The sequence below is a fragment of the Acipenser ruthenus genome, chromosome 3 (genome assembly GCF_902713425.1).
Source record: "Acipenser ruthenus chromosome 3, fAciRut3.2 maternal haplotype, whole genome shotgun sequence".
NCBI lineage: Eukaryota > Metazoa > Chordata > Actinopteri > Acipenseriformes > Acipenseridae > Acipenser > Acipenser ruthenus.
In genome coordinates, this window is record NC_081191.1 from 12,240,456 (window position 1) to 12,259,070 (window position 18,615).

The 18,615-nt window shown below is 39.2% G+C and overlaps 1 pseudogene; it reads left to right on the forward strand.

Moving 5' to 3' along the window:
- The first annotated feature begins 11 nt into the window (after positions 1-11).
- LOC117395068 (peroxisomal ATPase PEX1-like) lies at positions 12-17,947 on the forward strand (annotated as a pseudogene).
- The last annotated feature ends 668 nt before the right edge of the window (positions 17,948-18,615 follow it).

Consider the following 18,615-nt stretch of genomic DNA (forward strand, 5'->3'; position numbering starts at 1 on the left):
TGTTTGCTTAAGGTAAGGGATCGTCACAAAGTACATATCACAATTTGGTGTTAAAAAAACACACACACCTTGCAAAAATATATTTATACACAGACTTTACAGCATTGTATTGAATTACAATGTTACTATGATAGCTCTCGTTGCAGTGCACAGCAGTAGTTAATTATAGTAATACTGTTTAAAAACGGTTGCATGTTATTATTATTATTATTTTATTTCTTAGCAGACGCCCTTATCCAGGGCGACTTACAATTGTTATATTTTTTAAAGCCATCTACGAGTGGTTCTTACTTAAATGTAATTTTTATTACACGCCAAGTACAGTATTATGCAAGTTACGTGTACTCTGCGTCTAAAAATGTGCTGATCCCTTATTCGTAAACCACTGATTTTCTTATCTTTTGAACGATTAGCGTTTAGTCAAAAATATCAGCAGGGCAGACAGTCAGCAGAGATGTTTGTCAGCCATGGGATTAAACCAGTTTCGTTGGCTTTTACAAACACAAAAAACTGCTTTCTGAATCTCCCGTCTTGCTACACAGCTTCGCCTTCAATAGGTAACGAGTTTGTGATTAACCGTACTTTATTAGACGTAACTAAGGTGGTTTATTGAATAAATCAGAGAAGTAAGTCATGCATTAACAAGAAACAACAACGACACTATTTAATGTAAATAACGTGTACACAGCTACACGAAAGATGTAGTCATAGTACCCGTATAGTCTTAGTAAGCGGTTGACTTTGTTTTTTTGTCAGTGTCTCGTGACGCACTCTACTCGTTCGAGACTATACATTTGATTGTTGTGCTGTATGACGCGGGTGTTACTTCCAGTAGGAAACAAATTCCTAATATACATTGTGTTTTGCTTTTCATAAAGTTTAATTACATGCACAAATATAAGCATAATCCTGAGAGACTGATGCATGCTTTTGTACATCTAGGATTGATTATTGCAATGCTCTTTTCTCTGGTATTTCAAGTTGTGTTTTATCCAGATTGCAGCTTGTACAAAAAGCCGCTGCCAGAGTTTTAACAAGAACAAAGAAGCATGAACACATTGCCACTGTGTCAGCAGCCTTACATTGGCTTCCTGTCTCGTTTAGGGTTGATTTTAAGGTCCTGCTTTTAACTTCAAAGCTTTAAATGGCCTTGCCCCATCTTATTTAAATGATCTTTTAACCCCATATGTTCCTAGAGGCTCACTGATCACAGGATGGTTACTTACTATTCCCAAGATACAGAAAAAGCTATAAAGCTCCTGAACTATGGAATTAACTACAGAGATTTGTAAGGCAACTGTTGCTGCTTTTAACACTAGACTAAAAACACATTTTTACAGTCTAGCTTTATACATCTTCATTTTTTTCTTGCTTGCTCACTGTTTTATTGTTTTTATTTTATTCATCACTTTTATTCTTATTGATACTTTATTATTGCAGTGTTAACTTCTTTATTGCTGCTTTTAATACTAATCAGTGTTTTTTATCTATGTAAAGCTCTTTGGGGCGAGTTATCGTGAAAGGTGCTATATTAATAATAAAGATTTATTGATTGATTTATAGGAAATCCTTTTCAAAACTAATTTGGGATGTGCTAAAAGCATACAATATACACATGTGGGGTTAGGCTCTTAACCAGGATTTCTTAAATCTTTTTCCAAGTGTAAAAGTGGTATGTTTTGCCTGTTTTAATTAAAAATGTTCTTTTAATTACAGAACCAAGCAACTGAGCTTTCCTGGGGTCTGCATCAGTCTGTGTTTCTCAGTTGGACAAGATGTCGACGCATTTCTTTCCTGGAGGAAAATGTTGTGGAGATAAACAGACAACTTGGGGACAAACTTGGAATCAAGGATGGGGAGCAGGTTTGGGAAGCATTGATTTATTCAGCAATCAAATTAGGAACTTCTATTGTGTGAAGTATATAGACTGATACAGATGGAGATAAATAAAGGCTGTATCTCTCTGTTGCAACTTGATTTCTGCAGATCTGACTGATGGGCAGACAGTCAGTTGCTGAATTAATCTGTATCCAGTTGTACACCAATGACTGCCCTTGCTTCTCATGGACATTGTTCTGCCTACTGCTGTTATTTGTCCGCCCTGTGCATTCTACGGAAGCGTCCTAGTGCCGATTAAAAAAAAAAAAAAAAAAAAAAAGAAGGACTTTATTTCCTACATAGGACTTTTTTGCCTCTACGTAGGACTTAATATCTCCTATGTAGGACTATTTTTAATCTACTACGTAGGACCTGATATCCTATGAAGGACTGTTTTTGCTCTACTGCGTAGGACTTTATATCTCCTATGTAAGAGTTTCTTTTTTTTTTCTACATAGGAGTTAAATTGGCACTAGGGTGCTTTTGTAGCATTCTAATAGGGCGTTTTAAAAGTTTTATTTTCTTGGCTCCAAATTCCTGCGACATTATTTAAAGCTCCAGCAGCCATTGGCAGTGATTCTGAAGTTGTATGTTTTACCTTAATTGTGTAAAATGTGATGGATACTTTTTTAGATTCACATTTTTATCTGTTTTAGGCATTTCTTAGGCTCTGTTTCCAAATCCTGTCCATTCAGCAGGTATTTGTTGAACCACTCTCAGCTGACGACTGGGAAATCTTGGTATGTTTTTTTTTTTTTTTTTTTTTAACTGAATAATATTGATTTGTTAAAGATAATATGGCACATTTACCATTGTTGACAATTGTCTGCATATTGACTTTGAAATTGTTGACAATTCGTTTCTAGATTGCACATCTAGGTTTGTATTTGTATGTGTGGATGAATGTGTGTCAAGTCATTAGCTCAATGTCATGCACTGTTTCAGGATCTCTCACACCTGCCGCTCCCTATGGCCGACTGGAGTAACTTACTGAACTTATTGTCTCGCCTAAACTACGCCAGACTGAGAACAGTGTGTCCGATTTCTCCTCTCGAGCTGGAAGAAATCCTAATGTAAGCAAATTCCAAAGCACATATGGGGATAGAATTATAGATATACCAACCACTAAATCAGCACTTGGAACCAAGATGTCCAAAAGTCACGCAAAAAACATATAGAACATACCCGGAACTCGGAAAGTCTCTACATCTGGTAGAATTACTGATTTAAGGAGCTTGATTAGATACATGTTTACAGGGAGCACAGACAGCAACAAAGAGATTCCCTCTGTTCCATCAGTTCCCTCTGTTCTCACAGACTCTGTATTCAGAGTCTGCAGGAGTTCACCGTTCTCTACAGACCAGCAGAAGACAGCGGCTATAACCCAAGCAACCACTGTTCACATTCTGCCATGGAACCACCAGTCACAGGATGGAGACTGTTGCCAGTTTGTAGTGATGTACGGCAAGCTAACAAAACTGTTGTCACCGAACAAGCTCAAAGAAAAGGCAAAACTGAACATGCTGCAGCCGGACAAGAGGAAAAGCAGTGGGAACTCTGCAAATGCTACTGGAAAACAATTCCCATCTGGTCATAGTCAGGAAGGTATTGAATCCACTGTTGTCAGAATCATATGCCATGGGGCTGAGGACCAGGAATACACACAGAAGTTCAGTTACAGGAACGAAAAACGATATTGTGGAAAAGTTTAGGTAAGTTAATTAATACTGACGTTCAGTTATGTTTAAAATACATTTTTAAAAGCATGTTTAAAACAATTTTAAAGAGGAGGTTCATATTCTTTTGCACATCCCTTGTAGAAAAATATGGATACAATATTTTAATTTTACTTTAAGTCTTAAGCTGGCAATAGCAAGACTATTTTATGACTTCTATCCTTATAGTGGCTTTTAAGAGGTATAGCAAAACATATTATAGCAAGGTGAAATTTATTTATAATACTGCAAAAAACATCAGTTATTTTGATCACTGACACAACCACTGTTTTGTCATTTGAGACTTTTTAAAAACCATTTTTATTGCAGCGCAGTAACTGAAATCTAATTCTAGGGTGAGTGTCAAAGTTCTCATGGGGTAGCACAGAATATTATTTATTGTTCTTATTCTGAAAGTATGAACGGTTGTTGTCTCTTCAGATTCCTGAAAGCTTGAGAAGAAGGTTGAACATTGAAGTTTGTGCAGCTGTAAGGTTACGCCCATTGAAATCCACCCCTACAATAGCATCCACTGTCCGACTGCAGCCCTTGCAAATGCTGGTAAGGTCATACATACTGTACAGAAAAAGAAAAAAAAAATATATATATATATATACATGTGTGTGTGTGTATATATATATATATATATATATATATATATATATATATATATATATATATATATATATGGTATGTAGGATTTTATATTTGTAATTTCATCATCAAATAGGAATGCACATTTACAAGTTTGCTTGCCTGAATATTGGCATCATTTTTTAGGAGAACCAGTAGGCTGTATGGTTTGCTAGGTTGTTCATGTGTAGGGTTTTTTATTAGTAAACTCCATTGCAGTTTGTTTGTAGTGTATCATGTCAACAAATGGGTTTGATTGCTGTGGGTACTGTTCCTTTTTTTATTATGTAGCCTCATAAAGTAAATGACCAGGACGTCAAATCTGCTTTCCTTGATGGGCTTCAAGCTCAGAGAAATGATAAGATGTCATGGTTAACAGGAAGAGTGAGCTCCGTGCAGTTACCTGTGAACGAAGGTGGGTAAAATATATTGTAGGATTGGAGAAAATAAATTAAATACAAATATAAAATTAAAAAAAACTAGTGTTTTGACCACACTTTATCTCTTTATTTATTAAGTCTGTGATGTCTATGTACAAATATATATTGTTGTTTATTTTATACAGGTCATAATTACAGTTGGATCCAGAATTTAAAAAAAACAAAACATACTTGATTCATATACTTTTTGCTAATGAACATGTGTACCATGTTTCATACTTTACATACATACATACATGTGTACATACCTATATTGAAACAAGGCTTCTTTTTTTCTTGTGTGTGTTTTCTGTACTGACTGCTACATTTTCTTTTCAGCCCAGGTAGAATTCCTCCTGACTGTGATTACGCATGAGGCTGTGAGCTGCAGATCAGATGAGATTTTTCTGTTGTCTTCCAGTTTGATACAAGAGACAGACATACGGGTACAGAGCATTAAGGTTTTGTGCAGTATCACATTTGATTTGCTTTTGTAGAAAGAGTGCACACTCAGAGACTAGTTAAAAAAAGCCTGCTTGTGTGCATCTGTTGAAAAATAACTTTCTGTCTTTTAATGCAGGTAATGATGCAGCCTATGATTAAAGAAGCAGACACGATAACAGTCAAAGATGATATCGACCAGACTCTTTCTTTTTCAACGCGCGGGGGTTTGGGGTAAGATAAACAAAAACAACATATGTTTGGCTGTAATCTGTGACATTATGCCTTACCCATTATAAGCATTGTTGTGCTTAAAATATTTATTTTTACTTACTAGTTTTATTAACAGTATTACTGGTAGCCCGTTTAATATTCCAAAATGTATTTATCTTTTTCTGTGTTAATTCAGGATGTGAAAATATTTAAACCTCTGCATCCAGGTACCTTTGTGGAAGGTCATATGGTCTGATTGCCACTAGAACACTGCAATGAGTTTGAAGTAGAACACATGAAGTGCTTAGGTACCAGGAAGCTACAGAAACTTTCCTTTTCAGGCAAAATAAAGTTTGCAGTTCTTTAATACTTCAATATTATTATTATTATTTATTTCTTAGCAGACGCCCTTATCCAGGGCGACTTACAATTGTTACAAGATATCACATTATTTTTACATACAATTACCCATTTATACAGTTGGGTTTTTACTGGAGCAATCTAGGTAAAGTACCTTGCTCAAGGGTAAAGCAGCAGTGTCCCCTACCAGGGATTGAACCAACAACCCTCCGGTCAAGAGTCCAGAGCCCTAACCACTACTCCATTTTGCTGCCCCAAAATAAATATTTTAATACTCTGATACTGTTCACTGCAACAGAAATGAAAAGGCTAGTGTCCTAAGAGTTAGATCAGCAGGTCCTCTTCACTTAGAATGTAGCAGTGTGATATCGCAAAACTGTCTCGGCTTTGCAGTCCTGTTTTCTGAGCACCATTGAATCGGCCACACTTCGTTAGTCCATTAGCAAAAGAGCGCTGTGGACTTAAAGACTGAGCTTTAAATACAATCGTGTATTTGTCAGAGCGCAGCTAAACTGCACATGAAGTTATGATCTGACATCCTTTTATTCACGCTCGTTCAAATGTGATGAGTTACAGTTATTGTATTAAATCAATATAGCAGGCTGTATAAAATGTGCTTACAAGTATAAATGCCCCACAAAACACTCACCCTTTTTTAAGCGTACAGGAGATGATCAGTCCAGCAAGAATCTGAAATGATCTGCAGTATCCTTATTATAATATTAATGTAAATATATATTTATACTCCCTATACAGTACTTGTACACTTCCAACTATATTGATTTACTACTTTAAATCAAACCATTATAAAGTCCTGTTCATTTTATATGTGTTAATATAGGCATGAAAGGTATAAAAATGATAACTCAGAGTGTTGAATTTAATGATCCACTGAAGTCCAACAGTAATCGAAAGCACAACTGTTTATCTAGTTTTAAGATGGCACAGATCTTGCTATGTAATCAGGGTGTGGAAAATCATGCAGTACATGTGCACATATTCATAACTGGTGTGCTCTGAAAATACAGTCGGACAGGGATTTTTATTTATTTTTTCTTCATTCTGGCTTTACCCAGGACGCGTCTGTGACCATAGCCTCTTGGGCGGATTGTAAAATGCAAGGTACTGGAGGCTACTGAAATGTTACTGCAGTCATACAGTAAAGTATAGAAATGACTTTAATTTGTAAGCTTTTGCACGTTTGGAATTCACGAGCTTCCGTGTGTGACACCTGCTGGTGAAACATCTGTGACAAACCAGTTTCCCATACGTCACCATTTGTATAGCTGGCTTTGGCTGTCACTGTATGTAACCTCCACCAGGTCTATATTTTGACTTAGGCCTCCCCCTATCAATGTATTCATCACCATGTTCTCGACTGAATCGGTGAAGCCATCAACACCAAGCTGTTTAATGTACTAGTGCATGACTGACTTTATGGCAGATCTGTTCAGCTCATTAGTTCTTCCAAAGTCAGGACTAGGCAGTAGTAACATGGAGTCAAGAAGGTGGATGTGGATCTTTCAAACTGAGATTCAGCTTTGAGGGGTTCAACACCGTTTTCAAAAAATTGTCTGAACATTAGCACACTGATGTACTTTAATGATTGCATGTTGATCAAAATCTTCTGTAAATGTTTTACCCCCTGGTTATTGCCTTTCAGAGGAGTAGAGGAAGTGGGCCTCACAGCTTTCGAACACATTATTCACAGCCTGAGGGGGGCGCCCTCTCTCTCAAGAGCTGCTCTCTGTAGCTCCAGGTCTAAGAAATCTAAGAGGTCTTCTGTTAATGGGACCCAAGGTAAAAACTACAGAGGGTCACATTAGTAAACACCAAACGCTTTCCTATTGTAAAAGTAACTGAGTCTTGAATCAAAAGTAGAAAGGCACCGTGGATCACAAAAGATTTGTAGACTGGTTAAAGTGGATGCTGTGCTGGCAAAATTGGTAGGATTTTCAATCTAGGCTTCGCAGCAAGATTAATCTAAAGATAGAAGGGCTGCATTGGTATTATGAGGACCGATTTGGTTTTTTAATTCCAATATAATCTGCTTATTTAAACTTGCTTCGGAAAGTTGTTGCGTGGCTCAGTAGGGTGGGCGTATGTTGAGTTTGTGCTTAATGTGAATTTAATATACAACATTTGTCGAAATAGCTTCAGTTTAACAAATCATGTACAGTGTATTTGTTTACAAGGAGTTCTAAGTGTCTTGGCTCTGGACCAGCAAAGCATGTCATATATTTAGTTAAGTGCACTTTTTTTTTTTTTAGGTCTAGCAGATGCATGATGCAGATGTCATTTGCTTCACAGGGTAGTGGAAAGTCAGCTCTTGCAAAGGCCTTGTGTAGAGAAGCAGCTGATAAACTGGATGCCTATGTGGAAGTGATTAATTGTAAACAACTGCGAGGTAAGCACATATATTGCACAAGAAGGTTTATGAAGTAAAGTTCTAAATGTATAACCACTATTCTTTTGGCAATATTGGTAGTATATGAATCAATTATACAGTAAACCAGCTCACCCTTAATGACCACTTCTGTCTGTGTGTTTTTTTTTTTTTTTTTAATTTAGATATGACATTCTTTCTTTATTAAAGGCTGTTGGTTGTAACAGTGCGATTTCAGTGTCTCAATACTCAGGTAAGAGGTGTGAAACGGTGCGTAAGAAGCTGGAGGAGGAGTTTGCAGAGGCTGTGTGGAGACAGCCCTCCCTTCTCCTCCTGAATGACCTGGATCACACTGCTGGAGCTGCTTCCTCACCAGAGCAAGAGCAGGGCCCAGAGGCGCTTCTGGGAAAACAGCTTTCACAGAGTACTAGCTACATTAATTTATTGACTATTTTTCCAGCTCTGAAGGATCTAGCCAGCGAAGCTGTTGTCCATGGGAGCCTGATTGCCCTGATTGCTACAAGCCAGAGCGAGTGTTCTTTACACCCTATCTTGTGTCAGTGCAAGGGTCTCACTTCTTCTTTCAGTGCTTTATAACCATCAAGCCTCTCGGTCAGGTAAAGCAAACCCTCCTCAGCACACTGATTCTTCCAGCTCAAGTCATCTTCACAGGAATTCAAAGAAACCCTTTTCCAATGTATGTGGAAAGTAAATATAATTCAATAATGGGCCACTTCATCTAAAGGGAGGCGGATATAAATAACACAGCCACTTGTGTTTCATTGACACCCATGACAGTGCAGTCTTTCCATGGGATTTTGTTCTTAAAATAATGTAAAGCACCAGGGAGAGTACCAATTTGTTGATTTTTACCACAGTGTTAAAAACCACCAACGTTTATATTAATTAAATAGGGCTTAGTGTCTTGCATTTTACAAAGCAAGTAAATGACGACAGTCTTCCAAAATATGTTTTTTGTAGGACAATTATGTGGCTTTATATATATATATATATATATATATAGAAACTTTTCTCTCTGTGCTAAATTCCAGCCTACCTGTCGCTCTCACTGAGACAGACTCTGTCACTCACACAGCTGCACTCAGGCATGCACTGCTATTTATCTCTTCACATTAAACCCCACCCTCCATCCTCCTTCACCAATCCCGGGCATGCCATTCAGACTCAATCTCCCACCAGCATTCTTGGGGTGCAAATGCATGTCCAGGATTGGTGAACCCAGACAAAAAAAATTCTGACAAACAAAAGCTGTTTCCTTAAGTAATATAAAGTCCATACTTCGTACACGTGTGAAATAATGTATTCCAGATCAGGTATTTTTTTTTTTAGGAGAATATTTTCTTGTGTGGAGTTTGAAACATATGCAAATTCCAAAAGATGCCAAAGCTAACAAATTAGGCCCCATTTTCCCCCAGAGCTGTTTTTGGCTACCTGTGACTTTCACCAAGCACTCAAAGGCTTTACACAGTCCTCGCTGAGAAACGCTAACCTGCACACCCCGAAGGACCTGGGCTGGGAGCGCGTCAGGGGCTTGCATGAAGCCAGGCAGCTGCTCATGGATACCATTCAGTTGCCAGCAAAGGTATCTGGTTGTTTTTTAAACTGATTATACACAATTAATCACCAGAATGAGGAGCCTGTGAACATTTTCAGATGATTTTGGACAAATCAAATTATGTGAATCTAAGGTCAGATGGAAATTTAAGTATCCATTTTAGTCAAATTTGTTTTAGGGAAAAAAAAAGTGTACCATTCTAGTCATGAAAACATATTGGAAAGTTGCACACATTGACAAGAGAATGTGGCTTTAGAAGAAAGTGTTCTGTTTTTTTCAGTACCCTGCATTGTTTGCAAATCTGCCCATTCGCCAGCAGTCAGGAGTGCTGTTGTATGGAGCCCCCAGCACAGGGAAGACCTGGTTAGCTGCCGCAGTCGCCAATGAGAGCAGAATGAATTTCATTAGCATTAAGGTACAATCAGACCCTTCTACGAAACTGTCATTGAAATGTGTTCTACATACAACTGCAATACCAGCGTTATTTACAGGTAATTGCCATTTTTATGCATAACCAGATGACAAAGGTTCACGTTTTCTAAACTGAATATCTGAGTTGTGCATTCCCAGGGTCGTGAGCTTCTCAGCAAATACATTGGAGCAAGTGAGCAGGCAGTTTGAGATGTCTTTAACTTGTGTGTTCCTATATGTTGCAGAATATGAAAAGAATATGGGAATAGTTTATCTGCGAAAATGTAACCCTAGAGACCATTCATAAAAGTACAGCTCCATTTCTTAAGAAATCAATGTGTGTGTGTATACAGTATGTGCCACAAGGTGGCACAGTTGATGAGTGCCTTTGTTATTGTTCACACAAACACATTTCTACTTTCTAATTGGTTTGCATACATACCACTGGAGTAAATCCCCGGTGCATTTGGTATTATTCCAAGTTTGATTTTTTAGGCTAAACGGACAAAAGAAACTATAACTGAAACTGGTTTTCCCTTTTCCCACCTCCTCGGGGCACAGGCAGCAAAGCCCTGCATTCTGTTCTTTGATGAGTTTGACTCCATTGCCCCTCGCAGAGGCCATGATAACACTGGGGTCACTGACCGAGTGGTCAACCAAATGCTAACTCAGCTGGATGGAGTTGAAGGATTGCAAGGTGCAATAAGAGTGGCAACATGTAAGAAACGTTTTGCCTTTTAGGTTTAGTGTGATTCATTCGTTCAATTAGTTAAAGGCAGAATGGAAGGGTTTATTTATCTTGTTTCCAATTCTTATATTGTTTCTGGATTTCATCACATCATTGAAATTTTAAGTCTAAGTGAAATTTTAAGTTTAAGTTCAGCAAGTTAATAGCCACACGCATACAGGGAGAACGAACAATGGAGATTCTGAGTAATGGTTTCTGATTTCTACAATTTCAGTACTATATTATGTTTCACATTAATGGTTTGTTTGTTGTTCTTAGGTGTATATGTATTGGCAGCCACCAGTCGCCCTGACTTGATAGGTCAAGCATTATTGAGACCTGGCCAGCTGGATAAGTCTTTATACTCCCCTCCACCTGACCAGGTAAGAGCTAACCTAATGTTGGGGGTATGTAACGATCAAATCAGTTTTTAAACTGAAGAGGCAGGAAATATGTGATGTGGTATCTAAAGGGTTAAGGACTATTGTGTGGAATTCTGAGCACAGTGCATTATTGTGTGGTGTTCTGAGCACAGTACATTCTAGTGAGAACTGCTTGAAATGTGTTTCTCAACTGGGCAGCAGTGTGGAGTAGTGGTTAGGGCTCTGGACTCTTGACCGGAGGGTCGTGGGTTCAATCCCAGGTGGGGACATTGCTGCTGTACCCTTGAGCAAGGTACTTTACCTAAATTGCTCCAGTAAAAACCCAAGTGTATAAATGGGTAATTGTAAAAATAATGTGTAAAAAAATAATGTAATTGTATGTAAAAAATAATGTGATATCTTGTAACAATAGTAAGTCACCCTGGATAAGGGCGTCTGCTAAGAAATAAATAATAATAATAATAACTGATAAATGGTTTATAGATAGGATGCTGTTATGTCTACTTTGAGGCAAAGCTGCTTAATTGAAAACAACCCCTTATAAAGGGAATATTCATCTTTGAGAAAGTTCTATAATCATGCTGACGTGTTAATTTGCCTATTGTTGCTATGCTAATCCTGTATAAATATTGTGCTACCTCGTCACTAATCCAAATTAACATGTATTTATACTAAAGTAATACAAAAATGACTACAAAAGATTTAGAAGTGAGTAGTTTTTTGAGATTTACAATTATACTGTAAATCACTTTCACGAATCAGCCCCCAAATGTAGTCTCTCATCATGTTCTCGTTATACCGTCCTTGGTAGCGGCGTTCAAAGTCCAGTATATCCTGGTGGAAGCGCTCGCCTTGCTCCTCCGAGTACGCTCCCATGTTCTCCTTGAATTTATCAAGATGAGCATCAAGGATATGGACGTTGAGGGACATCCTACAGCCCATTGTGCCGTAGTTCTTCACCAGAGTCTCAACAAGCTCCACATAGTTTTCGGCCTTGTGATTGCCCAGGAAGCCCCGAACCACTGCGACAAAGCTGTTCCAAGCCGCTTTCTCCTTACTAGTGAGCTTCTTGGGGAATTCATTGCACTCCAGGATCTTCTTTATCTGTGGTCCGACGAAGACACCGGCTTTGACCTTTGCCTCAGACAGCTTAGGGAAGAAGTCTTGAAGGTACTTGAAGGCTGCCGACTCCTTATCTAGAGCTCTGACAAATTGTTTCATAAGGCCCAATTTGATGTGCAGTGGTGGCATCAGCACCTTCCGGGGGTCCACCAGTGGCTCCCACTTGACGTTGTTCCTTCCCACAGAGAACTCGGTCCGCTGTGGCCAGTCCCGCCTGTGGTAGTGCGCCTTGGTGTCCCTGCTGTCCCTGCTGTCCCAAAGGCAAAGATAGCAGGGAAACTTGGTAAAACCGCCTTGGAGACCCATCAGGAATGCCACCATTTTGAAGTCTCCTATGACCTTGATGCCATCTCAGAAAAATGCAGATATGTATCCACTTAGGCAGCTGGAACTAAACTGAACTGGTGGGCTTAAGGCCCCTGTATTTATACTACTATTTATATTACTGGAAAGTTCTAGAAAGTTCTAGAAGTTACTCCAAGTTTACTCAGCACTGAATCTATCTGGAATGTTCTGGAAAATAGGTAAATTTCAAAATATCACTGTCCTGGTCACAAAAGCAAAGTTTGTGGGGAATAGCCATTTTCTATACTTTTGAGGCATAAGCAATTACGAAATAACACTTACTACCCAGGAACCAAAAAAAAAAAAAATTTGTTACACAGTGTAATCCGACAGTATGCATGGAGTTGACCTACCGAGCTTTGTCTTTGTCCACAGGGAGCTCGGAAAGAAATCCTGGATGCCCTCAGTCTCTCTGTGCCCTTGGCTGAGGATGTGGAATTTGACCGCATTGCTGCTAATAGAGTTCTTCACTGACCTGAAGGCTCTTCTCTACAATGCTCAACTGGAAGCAATCCACACCAACCTGGCTGCATGCTTGCTTGTAGGTTGGAATAAAGATATAGTGGAATGTAATGCATAACAAACATGGGCCAGTTATGGCTACTGCATGTAGAAGTCTTTTTTTATTTAATGTAAAGAGAAAAGTAGAACAGACATGCGATTGGAAACACCACAGTAAGTTTGGTATCTTATCAAACTGTTGTATTTCCTGGCAGGATGTGGGTTCTGGTTCAGACAGTGACGTTGGCCTCTCCTTCATGATCTTCCCGAATCACAGCAGCAGCTATGACGACTCGAGTGGAGAGGTAGAAGGTGGGCTGGAGCTCTCTATGGTCTGCCTAAACTCTTGAGAGCTGCTTCCTGGGAATCCTCGGCAGAACGCTTGGCGCCTGTACTTCGGCAGCTCCTATGAGTCTGATCTGGGGCACCAGACCCCTTCGGAACTGGTGAGTGTTTTCTGTTTAGCTTATCAACTAAACTTTGACATGCACAGGTAGAAACTACTTTGACACATCATTTAGACTCTAACACTTTTAAAATAGTAAATCATTTTTATACTCCATCTTTTTAAAAAAAACAAATTCTCACATGTTTTATTGACAGTTAGTTAATTGAATTGAAACAGGGGGTTAATATCCTGTGAAAATCATTTTGATTTTGATGTGCTTGTGCTTGTGCTTGTGCTTGTGCTTGTACTGAATCAAGCAAACTGGCTAAGGTTTCTAGCTCTGCACCACCGCACCCAAGTAACCACATTGTTTTTAATGTGTTTTTCTGTGAATTTGCAGTGTTTATCTGGGCCAGATTCAATGACTCATGAGATTACTGGTGCATCAATAAGGGATGTGGTGTCCTGTCACATGCCAGTGCTCATGCCATCACTACAAGAGGGTTATCAAGAACTTAATCAGGAGCAGGCCGAGCAGCTGCGAGCTGAGATCAACAACATCAGGTCCAACTACAGAAACAGGCATATGGTAACACAGCCTCTTATAGCTTGTGAATTCTTCATTACTCAGTGATTTTCATTATTTACAAGCTTGTATGCCTTGTTATACAGTATTGACAGTCTCCTGTAGCAAACCTATGAATCATTTAGGAAACACACATATACCCTATGTAATTTATATTGGCATAAGGATTTATATTTTCACTGTTAGAGTCCTGCACCAAAATATGACACTGGCCTTAAAATAAAAGAGCATATTTTTGGTAAGATGGCTCTTTCTGTAGGCCTGATATGCAACATTGTGTTTTTTTCCCAACCTGTACTACTCCTAACCTGCTTGATGTGTACTGCAGGTACTGTACCTTTTCATAGTGGAATAGCTACTGATGTGCCTTTTGTATCTGTTACCTGTATCTCCTACAGCTAACGTACATATACCAACCTTTTAAATAATTAAAAAAATATAGAATTCTCATTACATCATCATTGAATTATAACCGAAATTACAGAATGTTTTGCATTAATAATGTACTATGTTGCTGCAGTATATATCATTTTCAGAATTCAAACTTCAACTTTATACAAGCACTATTGTGTGTGTGTGGATTATTTTGTATACAGTACATTAGAGTTGGTAATATGATTGGTTTCCAGGAGGTACAGCTCCACTTGCAGTCAGGACCCTGCAAACCTGCTGTCTTAACCTGCCAGTCTCATCTGCTGACAGCATTGTCAAATACCAGACCATCGATACCTCAGCAAGACTGGGCAAAATACACAGACCTGTAAGTATCACCTGTAATCCATCACAATACCGCACAAAGGTACACCACAAGTATGAAGGCAAATAAATAAATGAACTGTAGTGGGGAATTATTTCCAGTTGCACCCCATTCACACCCCTCGTTTCCTAAATATCTTGTTATGCTCAGATATATAGCAGCTTGTTTCACAAGGGCAGGGGTATCCAAAAAGGATATCTCTTTTCTAGGATTAAAGAAGGTATAGAGGTATGGTATGTAGCCCCTGCTTTGCCAGTCAGAAATACATTTTAGGTGTAAAATGAAGAGAGGACTTACCATCCAGTCACTCCACATTCATAGCAAATTGGTAATGAGAAGTAAGGACACTTTTTAGTTGTTGTATCAGAATCTGGTAATATTTGGAGACACCTGTTTATGTGTAAGTACATACAGAAGTCATAGATCCATGTACTGTACATATGTTTCTGACATACGGGCAGCAGTGTGGAGTTGTGGTTAGGGCTCTGGACCCTTGACCGGAGGGTTGTTGGTTCAATCCCAGGTGGGGGACGCTGCTGCTGTACCCTTGAGCAAGGTACTTTACCTAGATTGCTCCAGTAAAAACCCAACTGTACAAATGGGTAACTGTATGTAAAAATAATGTGATATCTTGTAACAATTGTAAGTCGCCCTGGATAAGGGCATCTAAGGTGTTCCTGTACAGTTCATCTCACAAGATACAGGCAGCGCATGAGGGGAATAAACAGAATATGCAAAGCAAATGCGACTGATGCTGCTGTTGTGTTTTTTTTAAATAACTTGAAACTGGGTAAGTGGAGGGTTGTGCTACAGAAATGACAATTCAATGGAAACATTTTCCTGGGTCGTCTGTCCCTTGACCATTTTCATCTATGTATTGCTGTGCCCAGTAACACTGAACCTGTACCCCGAAGAAAGAACCTTCTCTATGGATGTCTCACGTGGATGTGTTCAAATCAAAGACCCTGCCAACATCCTGTACAGTGTAACTTAATGAGCAGCAAGCTTAATCCTGTGCAGAGCTTTTACCGATTGATAAGTTATGGTGCTGCTGGGTCTCAAAACGTTGTATCAAGCAAGGTACAGTACAACTTGTAAATTAGTCAACACCAGTAGTCTTTTAGCAGCTATGCAATGCTTGGCTATACTGTGGTTAAGGCATGTGATGCATACTTCCTAATATACGTGTCTAGTATTCTGATGAGACGTCACTGTGTGGCTAAATTAACTGTTGAAATCCAATTTCAACACTACACAGTGTTGAAATAGTAAAAAATAATAATAAACATGTTATATTGATACAATACAAAAAATACAATAATTTAAAATGATACTAGAGTATTCAGTTAAAGGTATATATCTGAAATATTAATATACCATACAATTCAAGATTTAAGATTACACATAATTTAACTCTATGCTATGATATGATTCTGAGATGTGAATAATTTTGGAAATATGTATATAAAAAATGAAATTGTTTAGAAAACAAAAACATGATATGGTCTTTATTTCAGCAAAATGTACATAATCTAAATATATTTGATTTGAGCTTTTAATGCCATATTTACAAAAAAAGATTGATAGGGAAGCATTGTCGTTGGTGTAAATGCACAAAATTGTAAAGCTTGTTAATTTAATAAATTTTTGCATACTAAAAAATGTTGAAATCAACTACTGCCACATGCCCCCTGTACCCCTGGCCAACTAACCTTGTCCGTTTCTGTGCTTCTGATCTTGCTCCCTCCATTATGTACACTCTCAACCTGTCCCTGGACTCTGACTCAGTTCCTGCTTCCTTTAAGCTTATCCGAGTTACGCCGGTACTCAAAAAAACCTCCCTTGACCAAGCTGACATCTAATTTCTTGACTGCTTTCAGAAATATGCTGGGTTCTCTGGAACCTGTCTCTCCTGGATGTCCTCTTACCTATCCGGATGCATGCAGTCTGTTGTCTTTGCTAGATGCAGTGGTGTCGCAAACCCAGTCACTTGTGGTGTCCCCCAAGGATCTGTTCTTGGGCCCCTTCTCTTCAATATCTACATGCTTCCCTTGGGTCACCTCATCCGCCAACACAGCCTCATGTTTCACTCCTATGCTGATGACACCCAGCTCTACTTAAAACTCGACCTTGGAAGCCCCTGTGCCATGGTCCGGCTCTCGGCTTGCATACAAGACATCAAGGGCTGGATGTCTGCCAATTTTCTTCAGGTGAACACTAGCAAATCTGAACTCCTTGTAGTAGGATCTAAAACTCAACTTAAGAATCTCAACTGTCTGCTGCCCCCCCCCCCCCCCCCCCGTATGAAGCCTTGGAGTACTTGTGGACCGCAACCTCTCCTTTGATGCCCACATCTCCGCTGTGGTCAAATCTTCATTCTACCATCTTCAAAACACCTCCAAAGTCCTACCTTTCCCTCCCGGATGCAGAGATGCTTTGTCATGCATTTGTCTCTTCTCGACTCGACTACTGCAACTCTTTTTATGGTGGTCTCCAGGCATCTACCATAAACCGACTGCAGCTAGTTCAGAATGCCGCTGCCAGGATCCTTACCAGATGAAAAACAAGGTGAACACATAACCTGTCCCCCCCGTCTTGCCCAGCTGCACTGGCTACCTGTACAGTTCAGGATTACTTTCAAAACTCTCCTGCTCACTTACAATGCCCTTCATCACACAGGTCTGGAGTACCTCCTCAACCTGCTGACCCGCTATGTCCTTGCCTGCAAGCTGAGGTCCTCTGACTCTGGCTGGCTTGTTATCCCCAAGCAAAAGTGCACCACACTTGGAGAACGCTCATTTAGCTTCATGGTCCCGACTCTCTGGAACTCTCTCCCAGCTTTGGTGCGTGATGCTCCCACCATCGCTCGCTTTAAATCAACTCTCAAGACCCACTTGTTCTCTCTTGTTTTCCATGCTCTTTAAGCATGATATCTGCTTAGCTGCTGTGTTGTTGATGCTATTTCATGTATCATGCTAATATATCATGTATTATGCATTTTTCACTTTTTTTTTTTTTTTTTTTTTTTACTGTATATCATGTATTATGCACTTCTCTGTAATTAATATTTAGCTTGTAATGCGCTTTGTGATGGTGGTCCACTATGAAAGGTACTATATAAAATAAAGATTGATTGCTTGATTCAAATCTTTGTGGGTACTGCTTTTAAACACGTGGCGCTGTTCGAAAATCAAAAGCTCATAGAATGTTGGGGTTGATATAAATCAACCAGATATGAACAGCTCATCATATGGCAAAAGGAGTTGAAATCAAACGACGCATTTTGAACAGTATAGCAGAAATCTGGTTGGTGGGGGTCGCTCTCATGAGATTGCCGAATATATAACATTACTATTACTGCCTGTCCCGACAACGTGACGTGACTCCGGATTGATTTCAGCAACACAGGTGTCTGCCAGAAAACAGATAGCACGTCAGCAACTGCGTTGTTATGAGGCTGTCCTTGTAACCCTATACAGACCAGCATTATGACCGCTAACACTCTCAATGTCAGGCCTTTATTTAGCATACTTCTTGCCAACATTAGGAAACTGATTAACACCACACGACCAGCATGACAGTAAACAGACACAATGAAGCGTTCATACCTTTGTATACCGGTAAATTAGTGATCAGCAGATGTGTCAGCCACACAAAGAGCACAGCGTGTGGTTTTCACTAACTACTGTCCACACATTTGTTAGGAAATAGGGACTGTCCAGACCATATAGGGACTATTGGCATGTATGTATTTAGGACCAGGTTAAAGACGTC